Genomic DNA, 22,631 nt, shown 5'->3' with positions numbered 1-22,631 from the left:
ACAATATCGTTGAAGCAAGATATCTGGGACCCTATTATTTTTGTATGAGCTTTTTAGGCAACTAAAAACTAATTACATATTAGAATTGACGACGTATAACTTATCGTAACAATTAAGTCTCTAAACGGTTCTGGAAACATGACTCTGGCCCCTTCTAGTAGATAAAATATGAACCAAAGGAATACCAAAACTGATTTTTTCTGCTCTAATATCAATCAACTATCTCTCTGTGACACTTACGTAAACTGTGACAGAAATACTTCTAAGAATAGCTTAAAGCATAGTACCGTTTGTGTCTAATCCAAGACTAGTTAAGCTGTCCTTCTGCACTTAATTTGTGCATGTATAACATGCATGTTATCCATCAATGTAGCTTCCACTCCATGTTGTTCATGTTGTAACGGAATGCTATTGTTGGCGCGCGGTGAATGTAAGCGACGCGCGCGCAGCCTCAGTTTATTGATGGTGAGGCAGATGTTGGTGCTTAGAGATTATTTATTTATGTTACACTTTATTGTAGTGCGAATTAATGAAAGTAGGTGAAGATACAATAAATAAATATAAATACATGTAATATATTCATCATAGTTTCTGTGAGTTTTAGAAAGCTGTCCTTCAGCACTTAATTTGTGCATGTAGCACATGCATGGTGTCCGTCAATGGAGCTTCCATTCCATGTTGTAAGGGAATGCTATTGTTGGCGCAGTGACTGTTGTGCGTCGCGCGCGCAGACGAGCTGTGTTCTGTAGCTTTAGAGCCCCCGCAGACCACAGACTTTTTATCGGCCGATAGTTTGGTCGGGCTCTTAATCAGTACGCAGATGTAAGCAACTGCGCACACTATGACGATTTGGTACCGGCCGATAAACAAGTTTGATGGGCTTCCCGATTCAATTCAAACTAAGCTGTCGGCAAACTATCGGCCGACCGTATAATCAGTATTGGCTCCCTACCACACGCGCACACATGACGATTTTTTAGTCGGCCGACTAAGCCGATAGTTCAGTTCGCTCCGAGCTTTGACAGCGAATGGTCGGGCGCGCGTGTTTTGTAAAATGGCGTCGCCCCATTCTCAGTCACTTATTTCGGAATCTTTGATCTAGGAAGTCGAAAAACGCCCTGCACTTTATAAGAAAAACTTAAAAGAGTACTCTGACGTAAATGTAAAGAAAAACCTGTGGGAGGAAGTTTGTGAAGCTGTTGTTCCTGATTGGAATGAGCTTTTTAATTTTCCTTCTCCGGTGTATGAGAGCAATAATAACATTTCTATGCAATGTTTTATTAATTTTCATTGTGCGGTGCGACCACTCTTTTCACCAGTTGGTTAGAAACTAGCAAATAGTCGGCAGACTGTTGGATAGTTTGCGCACTCATCACCGACTAAACTGTTTAGTTGGCTCGGTGTGCGTACTAGCAGGCCAACCCGACTAAACTATCGGCCGATAAAAAGTCTGTGGTCTGCGGGGGCTCTTACGGTTTATCGATATTGAGGCAGATGTTGATACTTAATCGATTGTTGAATTTATTTGTGTTTATTTATGTCGCAATGTGTTATAGTGCAAATCATTCAATGGATATGGATGAAAATAATATAAGGTCGACATTAAGATCACATGTTTAGGTTGTAAGCACCAACTAGACGTGAGTGTATCTTGGGATATAGAATAAACAAAAAGTAATGCATAAGAATAAAGGCTTTTTTACCCGACTGCCAAAGAAGGAGGGTAATGTTTTTCGAGTGTATGTAAGTATGTATGTATGTCTGTTCCTTTGTGACCTCCTGTAGCCTAAACGGCTTGATGGATTTTGATGTATGAGGTATCGTTAGATTTGTCTTGATTACGGGAGTGTCATAGGATACATTTTATCCTAAAAGTCCCACGGGATATTTTTTCTAAATTTCCCTTTAAAAAAATATGTATGCGGTATCATTAGATTCATTTCAATCACGGGAGTAATTAATATAGGATACGTTTTTTCTCAAAATTCCCACGGGAACATGTTAATTCTGCGTCAACGCAAAGCAACTCATGCGTTAGCAAGCAAAAAGATAGGGCGTGGCCTGGCATGCGGCGCGCGGCGCGGTGCGGAGGGGGATATGCTCGAGTATACAGCCCGAATGCGGGCACACGCATAAGGGCACACGTCGTTGACGGTCGTCTCTAAATAGCGATTTTTTCGATACTTCGTCGTCTGACGCGAAACTTATAAAGTATAAATAACTCGTTCTTTTTTTTTCTTTCGTGTTTCTCTCTTTAAATTTATTCGTTCTTTCTAATTAATTAACTCGTTCTTCCGTTCTTTTTTTTGGTTCTTTCTTAAATTCTTCATATTAATTAATAATATCTTCTTCTTCACTACCAACAGTCCAGATTGGCGGTAAATTTATGTTGCGGAGTAACATCACTCGTAATCTAAAGCCAAATGTCGTCGAAATAATTTAAAATGGTACTTACATATACATAGTCTTCTACATCTACAACATTTTCGTTAAATAAAACAGCTAAAAAGTTATAAATAAAAGAATTATTATTAAAATACCCGACTGCACACTAAAAGAACAAGTAATATTGATCAATCAAATGCTAAAACTAATTATAATACCGTTTAAACAATACCTATATTAAAATACACTACAATATGTGTTCGTAATCGATAGTTAAATAAACAGAAACTTATTTTGAATACAAATTTACTGAATATAATTTATAAGTATTGATGGAAAGCATCGCAGGCGGGGACCACCTTGACCGCCACCAACGAAAATTCTGCTAAATGGTGCACAACCGAAATGACTATAAATAAGCCTCTGTTGGTCCCCGCCTGCGATGCTTTCCATCAATATTTATAAATTATATTCAGTAAATTTGTATTCAAAATAAGTTTCTGTTTATTTAACTATCGATTACGAACACATATTGTAGTGTATTTTAATATAGGTATTGTTTAAACGGTATTACATAATTAGTTTTTAGCATTTGATTGATCAATATTATTGTGGGGCTTGTTTTACTCTTTTTTTAGTGTGCAGTCGGGTATTTTGTTTTTTTTGATAGCACCAACCACAAAATTTGAATCATTAAATCTCAATAATTAAACACGAAAATTATTATGTTAAAGAAAAATTTAGGAGAAGTGATTTTCAATCTTTCAAATTTTATATTCGTTCGATAATACCGCAGGCGACACTTCATTACACACACATTTTTGTACAAAAATAACATAGAAACAAGAGAAAACTTTTCCCCCACCTGATTAAAAACTCTCTGAACATTTCACCACGACTGACGTGAACAGTTCAAACAAAGAAAGCACACCTACATAAGTTGTGAAATTATCAATTTCCTTAGCTCACATCAATTTCCTTGCGTGTCGGTCATATCCGTGCATTAGTCGGCCAGTGTCGGCTGTCGGTGTCGAGTGTCGGCATTGATGGATGCGGTCACACGTGCGCTCGCCCTTATATACTGCTTGACGTAGAATATTTCTGTCTTTTGTGTGAACTTTTCGGAATTTTAATATGTGGTTTAAATACTCAGAAATATGTAGTTTTTATTGGATTTATAACATTCTTTTGGTTGCATAGTTTAGTTTTCTTTATTGAACATCAAATGTGTAAAAATATCAGGAATTCTGTGAAACGGCTGTTATGTAAGAAAGATGTAATTAATTAACATTGGTATGCGTTTGTTCACATATTAGTGGAAAATTCTTTCGAATAAGATTACGTATTTTTGTTAGATGAAGATAAAGATATCTTAAAAAAATACATAATTAGTAACTGGGTTCAGGATTTCAGATAGGCAGTCGCTTCATGCAAACTAGAAGTTGGCCCCTACATAGTTGAGAAAAGGCCTGGCTTTTGATGTTAAATATTATATATGGGTCCTCTACTATGCCACATAGAACATGCCATAACACTTCGTAACTTCATTTTCACTTTGGACGTAAAACACGCTATAACACTTTTTAACTTTTCTAACACTTTGAGACTCAATCCATTTACCTTTGAGAGTTACACCATTACACCAGCGTCAATATACAAGCTCAAACAACTAACCTGCATCAAAAAACTCCCATTTTATTTACCCGGTTGCAGATTTGAAGCAATACTTTTATCTCGCGGCTCAAAGGTGCAGTCAAATCCGCTGAATACTACAGCCTCTGCGCGCGTCAGCAATAGTAGGCTTTGAGCTGCCATAGAGCGTTGAACAAATAGACTCACTTTTAGGGGATGACGCTTTTGAACAAAAAAAAAAACACGCACAATATTGTGCTTGTTTGCTGTAAATATGTTGGTATTTGTAAGATATTGGATGGTGGTTTAATTGTAATGTTGTTTCTTTACATGAGAGACTTTCATATTATTTACTTGACAATGCCCGCGTGGGATAGTTTATTTTCAAGATGTAGGTATATGTAGTATAGGTTTAGGTACATGATAGCTCTTGCTCGCGGTTTTACTCGCTTCCGAAGGGAACTTCTTACAAACAATTCGATGCAATACTTTTATCTCGCGGCTCAAAGGTGCAGTGCAGCCAAATCCGTTGAATGCTACAGCCTCCACTCGCGTCAGCTATACCCGGCTTTCAGCTGTCTCAGAGTGTTGAACATATAGACCTGGCTTTTGACTCTTTTCAATAAAAGTGTGCTTGTTTTTCAAAAATATGTTAGTATTTGCAATATTGGATCGGGGCTTGATTGTAATGGTCTTCGTTTAATTCACGTAGAAGTTTCTTTGTTAGATGTGAGTATGCGATAGCACTATTGTTTTTCACGCGGTTTTACTAGGGATTAATAGTGACCTTCTGCCAATATACGCATAAAAAGTAAGGACTTCCATCTCCAAGGTTCAGCAGTGTTTGTTCTAATGGTACTTCTATATTTAAATAACTCTACGACACGTAACGTCAGCGGCATTGCAACGCGCGCTTTAGTCGATGCACTAACAATTGAGGGATTTATTCGCTCCTGTGAGGAGATCACGCGATAGTTTGTAGAAGCAATTTAATGGTCACGTGATTGTTGACTGATTGAAGGCACGTGTAGGTAACTGTTACATGTATGTAGTTTTTGGTAAAAGATTAAAGTTGGAGTATGAGTTAGCAGAGCAAGCATGTATATTCAATAGGCTTTTTGGTCACTGCTGGGCAAAGGCCTCTTCATCTCGTTTCCAGTCCATCAGTCTCAATGTTACACACCCAGCCAGGTAGAGCATTCAATTGTTTAATTAAATATTTCTTTTATTTAAAAAAGTGTAAGATTACGAATCGTTCATTCGCAAGAAATATTTTGGAATGATAAATATACGCACTGTCAAACGATTAAGCTTTGTAAAGAGGCATTCGTTTGTTGGCGTTTCTAGCTGTAGCAGAAACGACAAAAGACAACAAAAAGCACCTAATATTACTTACTATTCTCCTTCTATAAAGTCTAGCCATTCAACTGACTAGTCCTGTGACGTAGTAAATAGCATTTGGTGACGCATGCGCGCTGCAGTCCTGCTGAGCGTCGATAAGCTTCTCTGCTGTGTCCCGTCCCGAGCCGGTGAGCTCTGCTGAGCACCGACCGTGACAATACATAGGGTATTATACTGTGAAAACTTTGAAACATATAGTTTTTCAAATACATATTGGCTGAATAATAAAATTATTATTTACGTTCGGTATTGCAACTAACAGTGCGCTTTATATTTTGAAAACTCAGCTCATCAACAACTGGGTGTCTGTTGTGTTAAAACTACCTCCCAGAACTTTCGGAGCCTTTATGGTACCAACAAGTACAAACGAATAGTTTCTTTTTATAATAATGAGTTCAGATTACCCAGTTTGCTTGAAACTTCTTATTCACTGCTGTTTAATGTAATTGGAATCTCATCAGTTTAAGAGAAGCAAAGACATCTAAAGAATTAGACTTTGGGAAGTTTATTTTATAATACTTCTACCGTTTAAAACAACAAGATATACATAGAAATTTCTACACCAGCCAAACTAATCCCGTTCTAACTGGGTCCACCATACAAGCTGTATGTTTAAAGCTATATAATCCTTCAGCTTACCGTCACGTAAATCAGCGGAGATCGACGCGATGTGACGTCACCAGCCCGAACTGATCAACGTTATCAGTGATCTATCGGATTAGAGTACAAATTACTGATTTGTTGTGGGATGGAGATAGGACAAGTATTGGACTGTGGTGAAAAATGTATGTGTATTTCATGTAAAGGTATACAAAAGGATTTCATGAAAACACCGACCTTAATAATGCGTGAAAGAAGATCTCAATAAATATTTCTGAAACCACATAAGTCTGGAAAATACTATACTGAAAATCGTATTAAAATCGGTTCAGCCAAACATGAGATAATCGCGTACAAACACATACACATGTATAAAAATACATTAATATCAAACTGAGAACGTCTTTTTTTTGAAGTCGGTAAAAAATGTTGTCTTGATCAAAAGATGACTATAACATTTTCATATGTTTATCTATTTTTGAGACATACGTAGAGAAAAACACACATACAGTTTCGAGTTTGCGGGATTTCTTTACTGGAATGTCAAGAACCTGTCAAAGAAAACATTAAAATAAGCCCATCAAAATAGAACACTGATACATGAACAGTCGTCTGTCGTCACCAGGAGCGCATAGTTGCGCAGAGTCCCTTTCACACCGGCTCGCCCACGCGCCGGCTTTCTATTCGCAACTCCGCCCGATCATAGGCGCCTGGTACTTTGATGTCATATTACTATTGTTGTGCTTGTTTTCATTTGAAAATATCATTGGAAAATACCTTAACTGGACATACTAGGCTTCTTTCAACCGGTCTTTTTGGAAGTCAAATGGGAAGACCCTTTCACCAATTAACGTCATGTAGGAAAGATGATTGTATGTCGTCTGCTTGTTTTCATATGGACATTTAACAAGACTTATGCTCAATTGTTCACCCACAACATAAACGCCAGTTTAAAAAAAAACTGTTAACTGTGATTTTAAAAGTAAACAGTTGTTTTAAGGAAAACGGACATTATGTCATAGGTGAATTTGGGTCTAAGATGATTCCTTCCTTTACATAGTAAAAGCGACCTTAAAGTTTTATCTTCGGTACCTAGACTAGGTCTCAAAAAACGTGGTGAAACTGTACATTAGGGACTAGCTTAAAGTTTTTTTTTTCGGCATATTCAAGTAGTTTTATAAATCTTCGTATAATTAAAAGTAAGTCCACGTAGCAAAGGTTTTAAGTAATATTTAATATTCAGAGAGCGTTGTAATTAGTTGACGCGAGTGCTAAGTTACAGTTAAGCAGTGGAGTTACTTAGCCAAGTATGTACTTACTTACTTAGTACTGTTTACGTAATTCGTTTTACTTAAATAGATTCCGGCTAAGCTAATGAGTATATAAGTTATCATTGCGGATGTGTTAATGTACTAGTTTCGTTTGAGACTTGAATTTTATGCTTGTAAAGACATTTTGTAAGTCCGTTTGCATGTAGTTTCGATATTTTACGGGCTAATTTACCGTTGAGATATGAAAATCATGTCTTTAACTTAGGTACAATATAATCCTATCAAAAGTCCTTGAGAGTGTTGTCAATAATCAGTTGTCTCGTCACCTCTCCTCAAACAGCCTGCTGAGTCCGTACCAATCTGGCTTCCGCCCTGGTCATAGCACAGTGTCGGCTCTGGTTAAAATAACCGACGACATTCGGCTAGCTATGGAGAACAGGCGGTTGACAGTGTTGGTGTTACTGGATTTCAGCAGTGCTTTCAATTCAGTTGATTTTGACATCCTCTTAGCCATCCTATCGTCACTTAATATATCTTCTTCTGCAGGTGCGTGGTTCAGTTCTTATCTTCGGGGTCGCTCGCAGTCGGTCCGTACTCATGAGGTTTCCTCTGAGTGGTGTGATCTGGCTGCGGGTGTACCCCAGGGTGGTGTTCTCTCTCCTTTACTTTTCTCCGTTTTTATTAACGTAATCACAAAGTCACTTGTTTCGCACTATCATCTTTATGCAGACGACTTACAGCTTTATCAGCATTGTCAACCAGAAGAGCTCTCTAGGGTTATTGGCGCCATCAATAATGATCTTGAAAGTATAAGTCAATGGGCTAAAAATTTTGGACTCCTAGTTAACCCGAACAAATCTCAAGCTCTCATTATTGGTGCCAGATATTTCATAAATAGGCTGCAAACTCCCCCCCCACTTCTGTATGACGATGTAGTAATAGCCTACTCATCGCACGTTAAAAATTTGGGTGTCTTTATGGACTGCAACTTATCTTGGGCTAAACACATTGCAGAAGTAAGCAGGAGGGTATATTGCTCGTTTCAATCACTCAAGCGTCTCCAGAAGTTCCTGCCTTTTCCAACAAAGATTACTCTCGCTCAGTCGCTCCTCCTTCCTCTGTTAGACTATGCTGATGTCTGTTTCCTTGATGCGACTGAGGAGCTACTTGATAAACTCGAACGTCTGCAGAATTTGTGCATCCGCTTCATTTTTGGCCTCCGAAAGTACGATCATGTGTCGGAATTTCGGAACCAGTTGAAGTGGCTGCCTATTCGGCGGCGTAGAGACGCTCACGTTCTTTCTTTTCTTTACTCTGTTCTTCACAATCCTGTCACTCCAAGTTACCTTCGTGAACGCTTTGAGTTCCTCGTTCCCAGAGGCAAACCTTGTCGCTCTTCCTTAACTCTTCTGCTTCGTGTCCCATCCCACACTTCAAGTCGCTATGATGGATCATTCACTGTTCGTGCTGTTAGGCTGTGGAATACCCTTCCGCATTCTATACGCGAGAGCTCATCATTGGATATGTTTAAGAGACGAGTTAAGGAACATTATTTATCATTATGACCTGTGTATATATTTGTATATATTATATTGTATATATTTTATATAATTATAAAAGGTATATATTTAATTTATTAAGATATTATACATATATATTATTGTTATTAGTATAACGTTGCACATTCGCCCTACCCCATCAAATCACTCTTTCACTCTAAGGTTGGCTGTAAGAGAACCCAACACTGGGTTAAGCTCGCCGTTGTACATAATGTCTCCGTTTTCAGTGTGTCAAATGTATTTATGTGTGCAATAAAGAATAATAATAATACAATTTTACCTACCGGTAAACGGTTTGGTCGATTTTGTTAAAACTTGGTGATTAGATAGATGAATTCCTGTAGAAGGTCATTATAAGCCGTGCTCAAACCATAGGAATCAGTAAAGCAATACTTTATCATAGTACCTGTTTTCTGACAAGATAAACATAATAATACGGGTTTCCTTTTGGACAGGATTTGCCCATTTTCCTTTACATGACTCGAAACATATACTTCTTATAGCCAAGGGGGCAGTTACACCATATAATTTCGTTTCATGGTGGTGGCGAGAGATACCGATGACATCGGTCCCCCATAACTCATGGTGAGTCATGGTCAACGAGATATGTGTTATCGTAATTAACTCTCCATGCATCATGGAATATCGAAATGTTATTTACACGCGTATTATGAAACTATGGTGCTGATTTTTGACCACTACAATTATTATCTCAGTATTTGAACTGACTGTAGCCCCTTTCTGCTATTTTGTTTTTGCTATTGAGTTTCAATACAATAGAATAGATGAACTTTCAATTAATTAGCGTGGTCACCAAATAACTTTGCCGGTACAAAGTTGACTATTCCTGACTTGGTGTAGTCTGAATGCACCACAAAATATGTGCTTTAGCTTTAAAGTTATCCTTATTATATACGGATACGTAATTTAGAGCATAGAAGTTTTGTTTATAGATATTCAGACACAAAATTAATTAACACTAAAATAAATAAAGACTATTGCAAATAGTACAGACAATCTTACCAAAAAGCATCTTACTAAATTAATCAAATATCCTTTCCCACAAAATTGGAAAGCAAGTTTCATTTCACTTTTAAAACGGTTAGTAGCATTAGTATTAGCTAGATTTACTTTCATTACAGTCTCTTACATTAAACAGTACAGATTTACGTGTAAATGTGAAGAAAGACCGACATTCTTCAGCGGAGCTAGATGAACGTCGCGACATTTGCATATAATTGTCTATTGCGGGGAGTGGCGCGTGGGGCGAGTACTAGTGCACTCACCTCGAGAGATGGCATTAGTCCTGATTATTTTTAAGGATTGTAGATTCCATCTTGGTTTTTCTTTTAGTTACTGAATTTACCTAATGCTAGGAGAACATTGACGCTTGAGATATTTCTCTAACTTTTATGACATAAGTAAGAAACTAAGCATTTGATAATCGCTTTCGCTGTGCAATGGCTTTAGCAAAATGCTTTAGCAATGGCTAGAAAATATTGAATTGAAAACTCCCGTTTTTTGAGTAGATGGTTAAAAAATATTCGATATTCAGCATTGTACCTATGTTCTGTCAACCCATTAGTTGTAATCCATTTTCTGTATAATGTCAATGGAGATTTAGACACATTAGTAAAAATCTTAGACGAAATTAAACTTCGACCTTTACATTTTACTTGCTCAACAGTAAATACTGCAACTGTATCACATTCGGGCACTCAGGCACTGTTAAAAGTCAAGCACAAACATACATACATAGCACGTCCACATATAAGATGCTCTCAACTAACATATCAGTGTAAAGTGAAGCAAATGCGCGTGGTTCCGCCTGCACCCAGCAGCTTAGAACATACTCGTATAACTTTGAAAGCTTTTACTAGCAATACTGCTCTCTAAGAGCGCACACACTACGAACTTTTAGTCGGCCGATAGTTGTAGGTAGCTAATAAAAGAGTATGAAGATGAACGAAAGTCTTCTTCTTCTTCCTCCAGTCCTGTTCCAAATTGTATTTGGGGTCGGTGCAATATGTCATCCGCTTCCATTTTCCCCTGTCATTCGTCATACTGACATTCACTCCCTTCCTATTTCAGGCAATTCATCCATCTTTTCTTAGGTCTTGAATGAACGAAAGTATAAACTATAAAAAAGCTATTAACTAAGTAAATAATACAGGGACATGCAGTATCTTATATTAAACGCTTTCTTCTCTTCTAACTATTTTGCTGTGCCAATCAGGGTCCATAGTTGTGTCAATCATTTTATATTCTCCACCTAATGTACATTATGGAATGTAATAAACGATATGATATGATATGAAGTACCCATATAACAACGATCAGGTATTTGTTCGGTATGAGACCGACTAACGGTTTGATTGAAATCAAGATTTTTCTAAAAACAAAAAATCCTACCCACTTGACGGAAGTCGGCCGACTAAAAATTTGTGGTGTGCGCGCACTCTTACACGGTCAGGTAGACAGGGATGTATAGCAAGTTTTAAGGGTATTTAGCTTTATAGATACCATGTTTTAGTTGTAAGAATCTTTTATTTAGGTGTAGTAGGTATATAGAAGAGTAGGCTTTTCTGGTGAATTCGTTGCGAAAATAACTGTTGTATGGACGAGATCTCAAGTTTTGTGTGTAAATAGGAGTCGTGGTAGTCAGTGGTGTTAATCACTCGTGCTTGGGAGGGCGAAGCTTATAGTCACTAGACTGCTATCCTTATAACTATTGTTATAAAACCATGGCAGAGAACGTGGAGGGTTTGATTCAATTCAAGCATTTGACGAAAGCCTGAACTAAAACCATGGTAAACGACGTGAAGGGTTTGATTCAAGTCAAACATTTGACGAAAGCCTGAACACACTTCGGATGGATTTCTATGGATAACCAATATATCCGTTATTTGGCGAATAGCGAGTCTGCATTTTGACAGAAGCTCCATATAGATTGTCGAATTACGATATCTAATCTCAAAACAAACGATAGATCCGTTATAGAAACCCGCAGTATATGAACTAGTTGTGTATCTGTCTGTTTTCCTTTGAATTCACCTTTGAGCAAAATTAATTATGCTCTGCTTATAGAGTACCAGGAATTCTCGAAGATTTTCTAGGATTCCATGAATTCTCATTACATTTGCGTTTCAAAGAATATTTGTTTGTAACTTAGATGAAATAACTTGTGTTCTGAATAATTTATTTAGTATCAAATGTATGTTTATAATTACTCTGTCAAATTGTACCTGTTTGTGATGGCTTTACAATTGCCTTTTGTGTTATGTGAACTGGGGGTGGGCGGACTCTTATATAAGTCATGGTTCCTGTACTTAACGGGTATATATTATTTGTATTTTTAGACAACATTGATACCATAGGGAAAACCCTTAATACAGGTTGTTATAAAAGTAAATATACCTTATTGTCCGAAATATATTTACAGCTGAAATAAATCAGTGTTAAACATTGTTTTGGTTTAAGAAATGTACGGCTTATTTACTCCCTCTAAAGGTTATATGTTAATTGTTCAACAAACAAGAACCATGAAAATAAAGCAGCCTGAATAAGCATACGCAACATTCAAATACCCTCCCAGATTAAAAGCCATTTGGTGTGCAAATAAAACGGTCGAGTCGTTATCAGGCGCTCTATTCAACGTTGCATAATGTCGAGACGTGCGCCCGCCACCACGGCTGAAGCGCGACTAACTGGCGCGCCGCCAAAATGCTCCACAGACCATAGACACGGAAATCATTTAACTCTATGATGCTAATAAAGTTCTTTTCTTTTGTTGCAGGTACGTTACCTCTTCTTCGACGAAAAGGAAACATGGTTGTTCTTTTAAAAAGGTGATTCGTAGATTATACATAGTTCATTGATTGAACCCATTTGTCCATTGATGCGTATCACAGTTCATTAGACAAAGGTGTTGTTCTTATTGTTCTGTATCCGCTGATACAATGCGTTACGCCTCAGTGGGTACGAGGTATAATGAGTGCAATTACGATTACTGTTAGTCATTTTACAACTGATTAAACGTGAATAGTTTGCTGTAATGACAAATTAATATATGTCATTTTACGGTTTATATGAGAGCTTTTCTGTTTTTGCATGTAAAAATGTTTTACCAAATGCAATATGGATGTTAAACCTCGCAATTTATGAGAGGCTCTTGACGAATCGTCGACAGCTCACATGTAGCGGAGGATTTTTACTCGAAAAATGTAATGTAAAAATTACACATTTAACATTTCCTTTTGTCGGTTTGATGCTTTGATTTTAAGTTGGTACAGAAAGAGAGAATTATCTAAACGATTATGTATTTTTAATTATCTTACATAGATATAGGTATTAAGTGTATCCAAAATATGTATGTAGTTACTTGCCAAGAATGTCGTCTTAAGTTCCTGAGTACTGGGATGTAGGGCAGTCTATCTCTCGCGCCTGCCCACACAGCGCAGCTTCCTTATCACGAGAATGCGCCGCGCCTCGCGGGGCTAATGTCGCCGAATCAACGTGCATTATACATGGCAATGGTGGTAGTACTGGTAGTAGACGACAGAGTTTTATTGCTTCTGTGTTGCTCACTGTAGACTTCTGTAGTCTTCTTTGGCGAAGGACTTGTGACTTCTCACGTGGTAGCTGTCTACGGGTGGCGATAATTGCTTTCCGCCAGGCAATACTTCTGCTCATTTGCATAAAAGAACTCGTGCTTCCTAACGTCAATATGCGAAGCAGAAGAAGGTGTAGGTTCAAGTACACTCATATCTGATGTTAGGATGATATGAATTGCGATTCTAGTTCCCTTTACAAATACCTATACCTACATTTGTTTCACAAATTGCATGAAGGATTGAGAAAAGCTTTGCTAAAGCTTACAGTAAATAATATTATATTTTAGTCTCGGTTGTAGCGCAACTGTTACTCGTCTATAACCCGCGACTACTCCACGCTCTCGTATACGTGGGTACTTGATTGTCACATGCATGCTGCATTGACTCCACGTCCGCTCCCTGGAATAAGTCATGCCGATGACGGTGTTGTTCCGGGTTATAATATTCAGCTATTATGTCATAATTTATACCGAGCTGCCTCAGCCTTTATTCCCAAAGGAGCCTATGTACATCGAACCCGTTACGAGGGAACTACTTACTTTCCAAACAGGGATAAAAAGAAGTTCTTGCGTCTAATGTTCCAGATTAGTCGCAAGAAAAGTTGTGAAAACTCAATTTCATCTGATCCACTGTTTTGAAAAAAATCCGTAGAGTAGGTAATAAGTAAGTAATAAAACATTCCTCGTTCAGCACTTTCCTTTACAATATGCAGCCTCCTGCCATACAGTGACGTCACAGCAACTTCGCTATCGCGTCCCCTGAATACTGGATGTGTCATCTCGTGAATGAGTCAGCTGTGCCACTTCTAGAATGTTCGCGAGTGCACACAGATTTGTTCTGCATAGTGTATGCTGCAGCGCGTGACGGATGGTGCATGTTTAAAGGAATTGTCACATGTTAGGTGTTGTCATACGATCTGTTCTTCTTAAGTATTCTAGTGTGCTTTTTATGCTTTAGTTTTATGTCACCTTTAAAGGCTTAATCCATGAAATAGTAGGATCTTCAGTCATGTTTTTTCACCTAAGGCGGTCATTTTATTTAGCTTAAAGGTTTGCCACAATTCTTGTTATTTATGGTAAACTAGCTTCCGCCCGCGGCTTCATTCGCGTAGAGTTCGGTTATATCACGATTCCTAGAGAATTCTTCAAAAGTCCGGGATAAAAACTACCTATCCTATGTTCTTTCTCAAGGTCAACTCTATCTCTGTAGCAAATTTTATTAAAATCAGTTCAGTGGTTAAGACGTGAAAGCGTAACAGACAGACTTTCGCATTTATATTATTAGTAGGGATTAAACAAACAGCTGCTACTTTCATGTCAAATCAAAGGATTTATACAGATCTGTTAGACATTTTCAGGAAATCGAGCACGATAAACCTACTAGTAATAAATATATTCCATACCTTCTCAACAACCCTTCCCGTGTCATAACAGTTCCATTAAAATCGCGTTTAATTTGTATCTCTCGCAATATGTCTGCTTGCGTGCTTCGCCATGCGTGCGGATTGTAGGCTCTTCAATAAAACGCTGTAAGTGTATGCAAGCGACGTATTAACGTGCTTGTTCATAATTATGTCGTAGTTTTTACGTTTGTGGTGTTGTTAGGGAGAATTCTTGGGCTGTAGAAATGACTGAGGCTGTTTCCGAAATATAGGTACTGGTTTATTCCAACGGATGATTTGTAACAAATTATATAATTAAACGGCGCGCGACGCGTACAATTTTCACAGCTGATCGGTAAGGTGTGTGAGCGGCCCGCGATCCTCGTACGTGGCTGCCCCCCGCGCCGCGCTGTCCCCCCTCCGATGCCATCGCCGGTGGCGCCTCCATCGACGTCGTTCCTATGTTCTAGAGGTTTCCGAACATCCTGCCCGGGTTGAAACATCGTCTTCAATAGGTAAAGGACATATGTTGTTGAAGGCCCTTGTGATGTTGCCCTTCTTGGTTTTGATTTCCGCCACCCTCGTGATGCCGTCAGCACCAGGAAACACCTTGACGATACGGCCTAATAGCCAATGTAGTGGTGGTTGCGTTTTCTCTCTGATCAGAACTAACTGATTCAGCTTAATTTCGCCTGTGGACGCATGCCATCTGGTTCTCTGCTGCAACATGACAACATATTCATGACTGAATCGGTTCCAAAAGTGTTGCCGTAGATGCTCAATTCTTTGTAGCGGTCCAATCGAGTGATGTTGACGGAGTGTACCTGCGGCTGAGAAACGGATATTAGCGGTCGTCCAATTAAAAAGTGCGAAGGAGTGAGAGCGGTAAGGTCGTCAGGAGACGAAGAAAGAGCAACAAGGGGACGGGAATTTAATATAGCCTCAATTTGGACTAGGTATGTGTTCATCTCCTCATATGTTAGATGAGAAGAATGAACAATGGTTTTTAAGTGTCTTTTTGTAGACTTAACGGCGGCCTCTGTTATACCATTAAAATGTGGACTATAAGGAGGAGTAAAGCTAAACTTTATCGCTTCTTGTGCAAAATAGGTTTCTAAATTTGAATTAGCCAAGAATTGTGCAAGCTCATTAAATACGCCCACAAAAGCTGTGCCGTTATCAGAGAGGATACTGTGTGGTTTACCCCGACGAGCAACGAATCTCTTTAACGCGGCAAGATAGGCGTCTTTGGTGAGATCCGTCACAAGCTCCAGATGAACAGCCTTTACTGCCAAACAGACGAACACACAGATATAGGATTTAATGAGTCTGGCACCTCTGCCTTTACGGTCAGCTATCAGCATTGGTCCGGCGTAGTCGACACTACAATTATAAAACGGAAATTCAAGCTGTGTCCTCGTGCGTGGTAGCTGACCCATGACTGGTTGCACCGCTTGACACCTAAATCTGAAACATTTGACACATTCTCTGAATGTACCTTTAGATAAATTTCTACCTCCTAAAGGCCAGTAAGTTTGACGAATGTGTGATAAAAGAAGTTGTGGCCCTGCATGCATAAGCTTAAGATGTTCACAACGAAATAATATTTTCGTAATGTGATGTTTACTATCTAGCAATATTGGATGTTTTGTGTCGTAACTGTAGTTAGCGTTATCTAACCTGCCACCTACGCGAATTACACCTCGATCATCCATAAATGGAGACAGTGAAGCAAGCCTATTTTTGCTGGATAGTGGCCTTTTTAAACTAAGTGTTTTGTATTCGTCAGAAAACATTTCCATTTGACTAAAACGTAACATAACAGTAAATGCTTCATTTAATTCATCACAGGATAAATGACCACACAACCTGCTGTTAGGATTTTTTAAATTAAAAATGAACCTAAGTACATAAGCGAAAATACGTTTTAATTTGTTTATGTTAGATTTATTACTAATCAAACGACTGATAACTGATTGAGTTGATTGACAGTTATCTACTAAATGAACTTTAAATTCAGGTATGTCGGAATTAGAACCCGTATTTGGCATTTTAGGCCAACGATCTTCGCCTAATTTTAAAAACTCTGGGCCCGACCACCACAATTTACAGGTGCCGATTTGATCGGCCCTCAGCCCGCGAGATATGAAGTCGGCCGGGTTCTCTTTCGACGACACGTATCTCCAAGAATTTTCCCCGGTACTTTCTTGTATCTCACTGACACGGTTACGAACAAAAGGCTTTAATTTATTCGGCGATGCAGATAACCAACAGAGAACTATCGTCGAATCACACCAATAATAACACTTATTTATTTTAATAGTTAGTGAGTCTACTACCTTTGCACTCAGTCTTGCTCCCAACAAGGCCCCGCACAGTTCAAGACGGGGTATGGTTGTATGTTTAATGGGAGCTACCTTATTTTTCGAAGTTAAAAGGTGAACGGTTATAGTATCATCATTATTTAGGCAACGAACGTACACACATGCCCCATAGGCACACTCGGATGCATCTGTAAAAATGTGCAACTCAATTATTTTATGATTAACACTAAATGCATGCCGTGGTATGTTTAAATTATTCAAACACGATAACGTAGTGACGAATGACGACCAACATTCTTGAGTGTCACGAGAAACCGGTTCGTCCCACGAACATTTTTCTAACCATAATTTTTGCATTGTTATCTTTGCCAATACGACACACGGCCCTACTAGCCCTAATGGGTCAAAGATTTGACTAATGCAAGATAAAATGTAACGTTTAGTTATTTTATTAGTTGGAGGTAGATTTATAGAAAAGTTAACTGATCTAAATCGCGAACCCAGTTTAAGCCCAATACTTTAGCAGTGTTATGAGATTGATTACGATTTAAATCCAGAATGTTATTATCATTCTGATCAAGGGATGACAACATAGCCTTCATCACTTGTGGGCTATTAGATTGCCATTTTCTTAATTTGAATTGAGCTGATGCTAAAATCGAACTCACCTCCTTGCATAACAGTATGGTTGCTGACTCAGTGTCACTGCCTCCCAAATAATCATCAACGTACATGTCCCGTTGTATAGCTTGCTTTACGTCATCATTAGACGCCTGTGAAGCGAGACTTACGAGTGCCTTTGTCGCTAAGTATGGTGCCGAAGCGGTGCCATAAGTAACTGTATTAAGAACAAAGGTTTTAAGCGGTTCATGTTGATTAAATCTAAATAGGATTTTTTGTAAAGAGCGTTGAGATTTATTTAAATCTATAGCTCTATACATTTTCTCTACATCTCCTGATACAACGTATCTATGTTTTCGAAAACGAAGTAAAATAGAATAAAGATCGTCCTGTACAGTCGGACCGATCATTTGTAGGTGATTTAAAGAAATACCTGAAGTCGTCACAGCTGACGCGTCAAAGACAACTCTTAATTTAGTTGTAGTACTTTGCTCGCGCGTAACACCGTGATGTGGTAAATAGTAACTTATGTTATCATTTGAGTTACTAACTTCAGACATATGCCCTAATTGCAAGTACTCGTGCATAAAATCGATATACCTACCTTTGAATAAGGGATCACGTTCAAACCTACGTTCGAGCGAAAGAAATCGAACTTTCGCCATTTGGTATGAGTCACCTAAAACATCTGGTGACTGTTTAAATGGCATTTTAACAATAAAACGCCCGTCTTCGCCACGAGTAGTAGTGCGTAAAAAATGTTCCTCACATGCACGTTCCTCGGCTGACAACGAATGTTTTTCTGATATTGAATCTAGTTCCCAAAACCGAGTGAGTTCAGGTTTTATTTCCTGCACAAAATTACACACTGGTTGGTCACGGGATGGACTAGGTTGCGCAATAAACCCAGAAATAAGCCATCCTAATTTAGATTCGTATAACCTAGGTTGACATTTGCCTAGATTTATTGTGTTAGTACCTAAAATATTCCAGAACTGTTCAGCACCTAGTAAAATGTCTACGCTTGACGGTTTATAATAGTGAGGGTCAGCTAGACAGATGCCTGATGGAAGTGGAATAGTACTTATATCAATTAATGTCGATGGTAATGATTTGGTTATCTCTGGTAATACTAAACAATCAATTGTTGTTTTAAATTTACCCGAGTAAGATTCTAAGGTTAAGGAACAAGACTGTGTGCTTTTACAAGTTTGCTGGTTAATACCCGTTATTCTGGAGTTTACGTTACGTTTAAGTGAACCCAGCTTACCACACAGCTCCTCAGTTATAAAGTTTGCGGTACTGCCGTTGTCCAGCAGCACCCTCGCTACGTGGCTGCGGCCGCTGCTGTCGCGCACCTTCACCCTCGCTGTGGAAAGCAATACGGTGGACGAAGTAGTATTCTGTATAGCTTTGGCAGTTAAAGTAACATTATCTGTTATTTGACTACTGGTAGTCGGCTCACTGTCTTTGTCTACGTGTAACAGTGTATTATGTTTTGCCTTACAATACTTGCACCGAGCCCACAATTTGCATTTTTGTTCGGAATGGCCCGGGTTTAAACAGTTAAGACAAACCTTGTATTCTTTAGCCTTCTGATTACGAACATCTGACGTCAGTTTTCGAAAACTATCACACTTAAATAAAACATGACTTTGTTTGCACATTGGACAATTTGAGCTCGAAACCTTATTTGAAATATTATTATTATCAGTTGATGTTATGGCAAAACTTTTTTGCTTATTTGATTTATTGTTTGAGGTCTTGTTTTTAATAGCTTCAGAGTCCTCAACTGATTCCAACAAGTCTGCCCTGTTATTTAAAAAAGTTAAAAATTTAGACAATGTAGGTGCCTCGGATAACGTATTTCTAAATTCTTCCCAATGAACGTAAGTTTTAGTATCTAATTTGTGAGCCATTATATAAATAATTAAGGTGTCCCAGTGCTGCGTCGGTTGTCCTAAAATTGTTAAAGCTCTGAGATTTTTTGTAGTACTATCGACTAAATGACGTACTGCTTTACTGGACTCCTTTTCTATTTGATCGACATTAAATAACGATTGAACATGATTATTTACCAAAAGACGATTATTATTGTAACGTTTCGTCAATAAATCCCAGGCGATGCTGTAGTTACCAGAATTAAAATCCAAGCTTCTAATAATTAAGGCAGCAGCACCCTTTAACGAGGACCTCAGATAATGAAATTTACTTATGTCATCCAACAATGTGTTCTTGTGTATAAGAGAATCAAACGTGTCTCTAAACTCGAGCCAATGCTGATAGCTTCCATCAAAATGTGGTAAACTAATCTGTGGTAATTTCACAACACTATGTTTCGACTGTGTGGCGTCATTATTATCTGAAGCTTGTACGGAACTCACCAACACGCTGGCTCTTCGCTCGCTATGCTGACGTCGCACCTCGCGCGCCGATGACACCAAGGAGAAGTATTGGTTTTGAAAGGCTTCGCGATCAGCCAATGCCTCGGCGGAGTCCTCCATCAGCAGCTCGATATCCCCCTGTATTTTATCATAGTCATTGTATAATAAATCCATTTTATCAAGTCGGGTTTCCAGTTCTGTTACTTGTAAATCACTTAATCGTGAACAAGAAAGGACTACATTTAAATAATTGCTGAAAAGCGTAAGTTTAGCTTTACAGCTTGCACGTTTCTTAACTAATTCTTTAAGTTTAGAGTCCATTATTCAAATAAATAATAATTACGTTAATTCGTAACTAATGAGCAAGCACTGCGTTGAATAAATTGCAAAGCGACAGATGTTGACCTTGAGTGAATTAGCGGTCAAGCTAACACGTATCCGTGTAAACAGGTTTCTTATTTTTGCCTGCTACTAATTATGCAGCGATGCACCTACAATAATAGGCTTGAGCGATAACCAGGCTTGAAATATGTGCAACGAAATGAATGCGATGACTAATAAATATGGGGAAAAAAAATGGAACAGATTTAAATGGCCAACAAAGCGGGAAGAATTTAAGAAGTGATAAAGGGCAATGATTAATTGGAACGACACACTATTTACCGATCCGTAGCCACAGTTATCCGTTCTCGTCGATATATTTCTTGGAGTTTCTTGGATTTGTAACAAATTATATAATTAAACGGCGCGCGACGCGTACAATTTTCACAGCTGATCGGTAAGGTGTGTGAGCGGCCCGCGATCCTCGTACGTGGCTGCCCCCCGCGCCGCGCTGTCCCCCCTCCGATGCCATCGCCGGTGGCGCCTCCATCGACGTCGTTCCTATGTTCTAGAGGTTTCCGAACAGTGTTTTCTGATGGCACTTTTTCTTTAATTTTTTTAGGTTCACAATAGTTTTGGGTTTTAAACACGAAAAACACTGTACTCAGCTGCATCCGGTTAGACTGGAAGCCGACCACAACATAGTTGGGAAAAGGCTCGGGAGATGATGATAACAGTTGTTTTGGGATTCATTTGTAAGTTGGTGTGATGTTCATTTCTTTACGTCTAAGGGCTGAAACTGCGTTGAGCGGGCGATAGGAACACTTTTGTATAAAACTGTGACTGTGCCCGCTTCACGTTTCACATACTTTCTGGAATAAAGCATCAACACAAAATAAATTCTCAGTAGAAACTGTCCCTGTTATCTAAGATAAAAGATAGAAGAAGTAAGATAAAAGATATACTTCGTGCAAAGGCCAACATCTAATTACAAGAATAGCTGTAGCTTTAAAGCTGTAATATTATATCGTGTAGACATTGGATTAGCTTAGCTTAGCACTACGGATTCTCGCTTACAAATTTTCTATGTTTAGTATTATGTTTTTGTGTTCAGCGTCTTTTTAATTAAATGATAAGGATAGTTACTGCATATTGCCATGCTATTTAGAACACAACTCTTTATAAAAAACATTTTAAAACTCTCTCACGACAACCGAACGAAATTCACCAATAAATAAAACTTTAAGCAGAATATGCCGAAATTATGAAATAACTTATGTGACAGTAATGAGGATCAGAATGGCCGCTGACGTGAACTGACAGGATTCTTCGACAACTTTCCGTAATCTCGATAATAAAACCGAAGTCTGTAATTCCCTTATTGAGTTCCGATCAGCTTTATGAACAGGAGCACGATTCTGCTATTTTACTTAAGCGACATACGATTCATATCCGACTGAGATCCAATCACGACTCAATTAAGATTGAAGCGTATGTGGCATTCCGCAATTTTTCTTTTAAATCCATTTCTGTGTGTGTATTCATAATGAATAATGATTCATTATGAATACACACAACTTATTGACTGCAAATTATTTACGATTGCAATATGATTGTAGAGCAAACTACCGTATAGACCAAAATAGCAGACCAATCGCAAACCAATCGAATGTCGTTGGAATACGATTGGTTTTATATAATATTAGCAGCAGAATGCCCGATATGGTTAAAACTGCTATTGCGATCATATTGCGATTCAATTTTGACATTAATAACTTAGGAGAATCGGGCCCCAGATCTCGTAAATATTGCGTTAACTATACTCTGAGGAGTTTTAATACGATTTGCATTGACTTTTAAAAATGTTGTTTTATGTGGGAAGCTAAAATGAGGGATACGAGCGACGGCTGTTGTCCTATTATGCAAATTAAAGGACGGACATTTTAGATAATGAAGCGCGTTAACTTGGTTATCCCGGCGTTGTTTACTTCTGAGAACTGCTTTTAACATACGCAAGTTAAGAGTAAGTCATCAAATTTTTTTAACGAAATAAGATTATTCGTCGTTTCATTACATGGCCCACGTGGATCGCTTTTATAAGATAAAGTCCTTATTACATTCCGAGTAAAATTACTTTTC

General features: G+C 38.3%; 1 protein-coding gene and 1 long non-coding RNA gene across 2 annotated transcripts in view; one reads left to right on the top strand and one right to left on the bottom strand.

Moving 5' to 3' along the window:
* LOC110376201 (neogenin) overlaps window positions 1-22,631 on the top strand; it is a 168,066-nt gene that overhangs the window by 41,765 nt on the left and 103,670 nt on the right. The gene's annotated exons all lie outside the window — the stretch shown is intronic.
* Window positions 15,101-21,074, bottom strand: LOC126056754 (uncharacterized). Its single transcript, XR_010277831.1, has 2 exons — window positions 20,172-21,074; window positions 15,101-15,562 (listed from the first exon to the last, which is right to left on the bottom strand). It is a non-coding gene; the product is annotated as an uncharacterized LOC126056754 (long non-coding RNA).

The sequence above is a fragment of the Helicoverpa armigera genome, chromosome 27 (assembly GCF_030705265.1).
Source record: "Helicoverpa armigera isolate CAAS_96S chromosome 27, ASM3070526v1, whole genome shotgun sequence".
Lineage (NCBI taxonomy): Eukaryota > Metazoa > Arthropoda > Insecta > Lepidoptera > Noctuidae > Helicoverpa > Helicoverpa armigera.
Note: the sequence above shows the minus strand (reverse complement) of the source record. Positions and strands in the feature narration are given on the sequence as shown.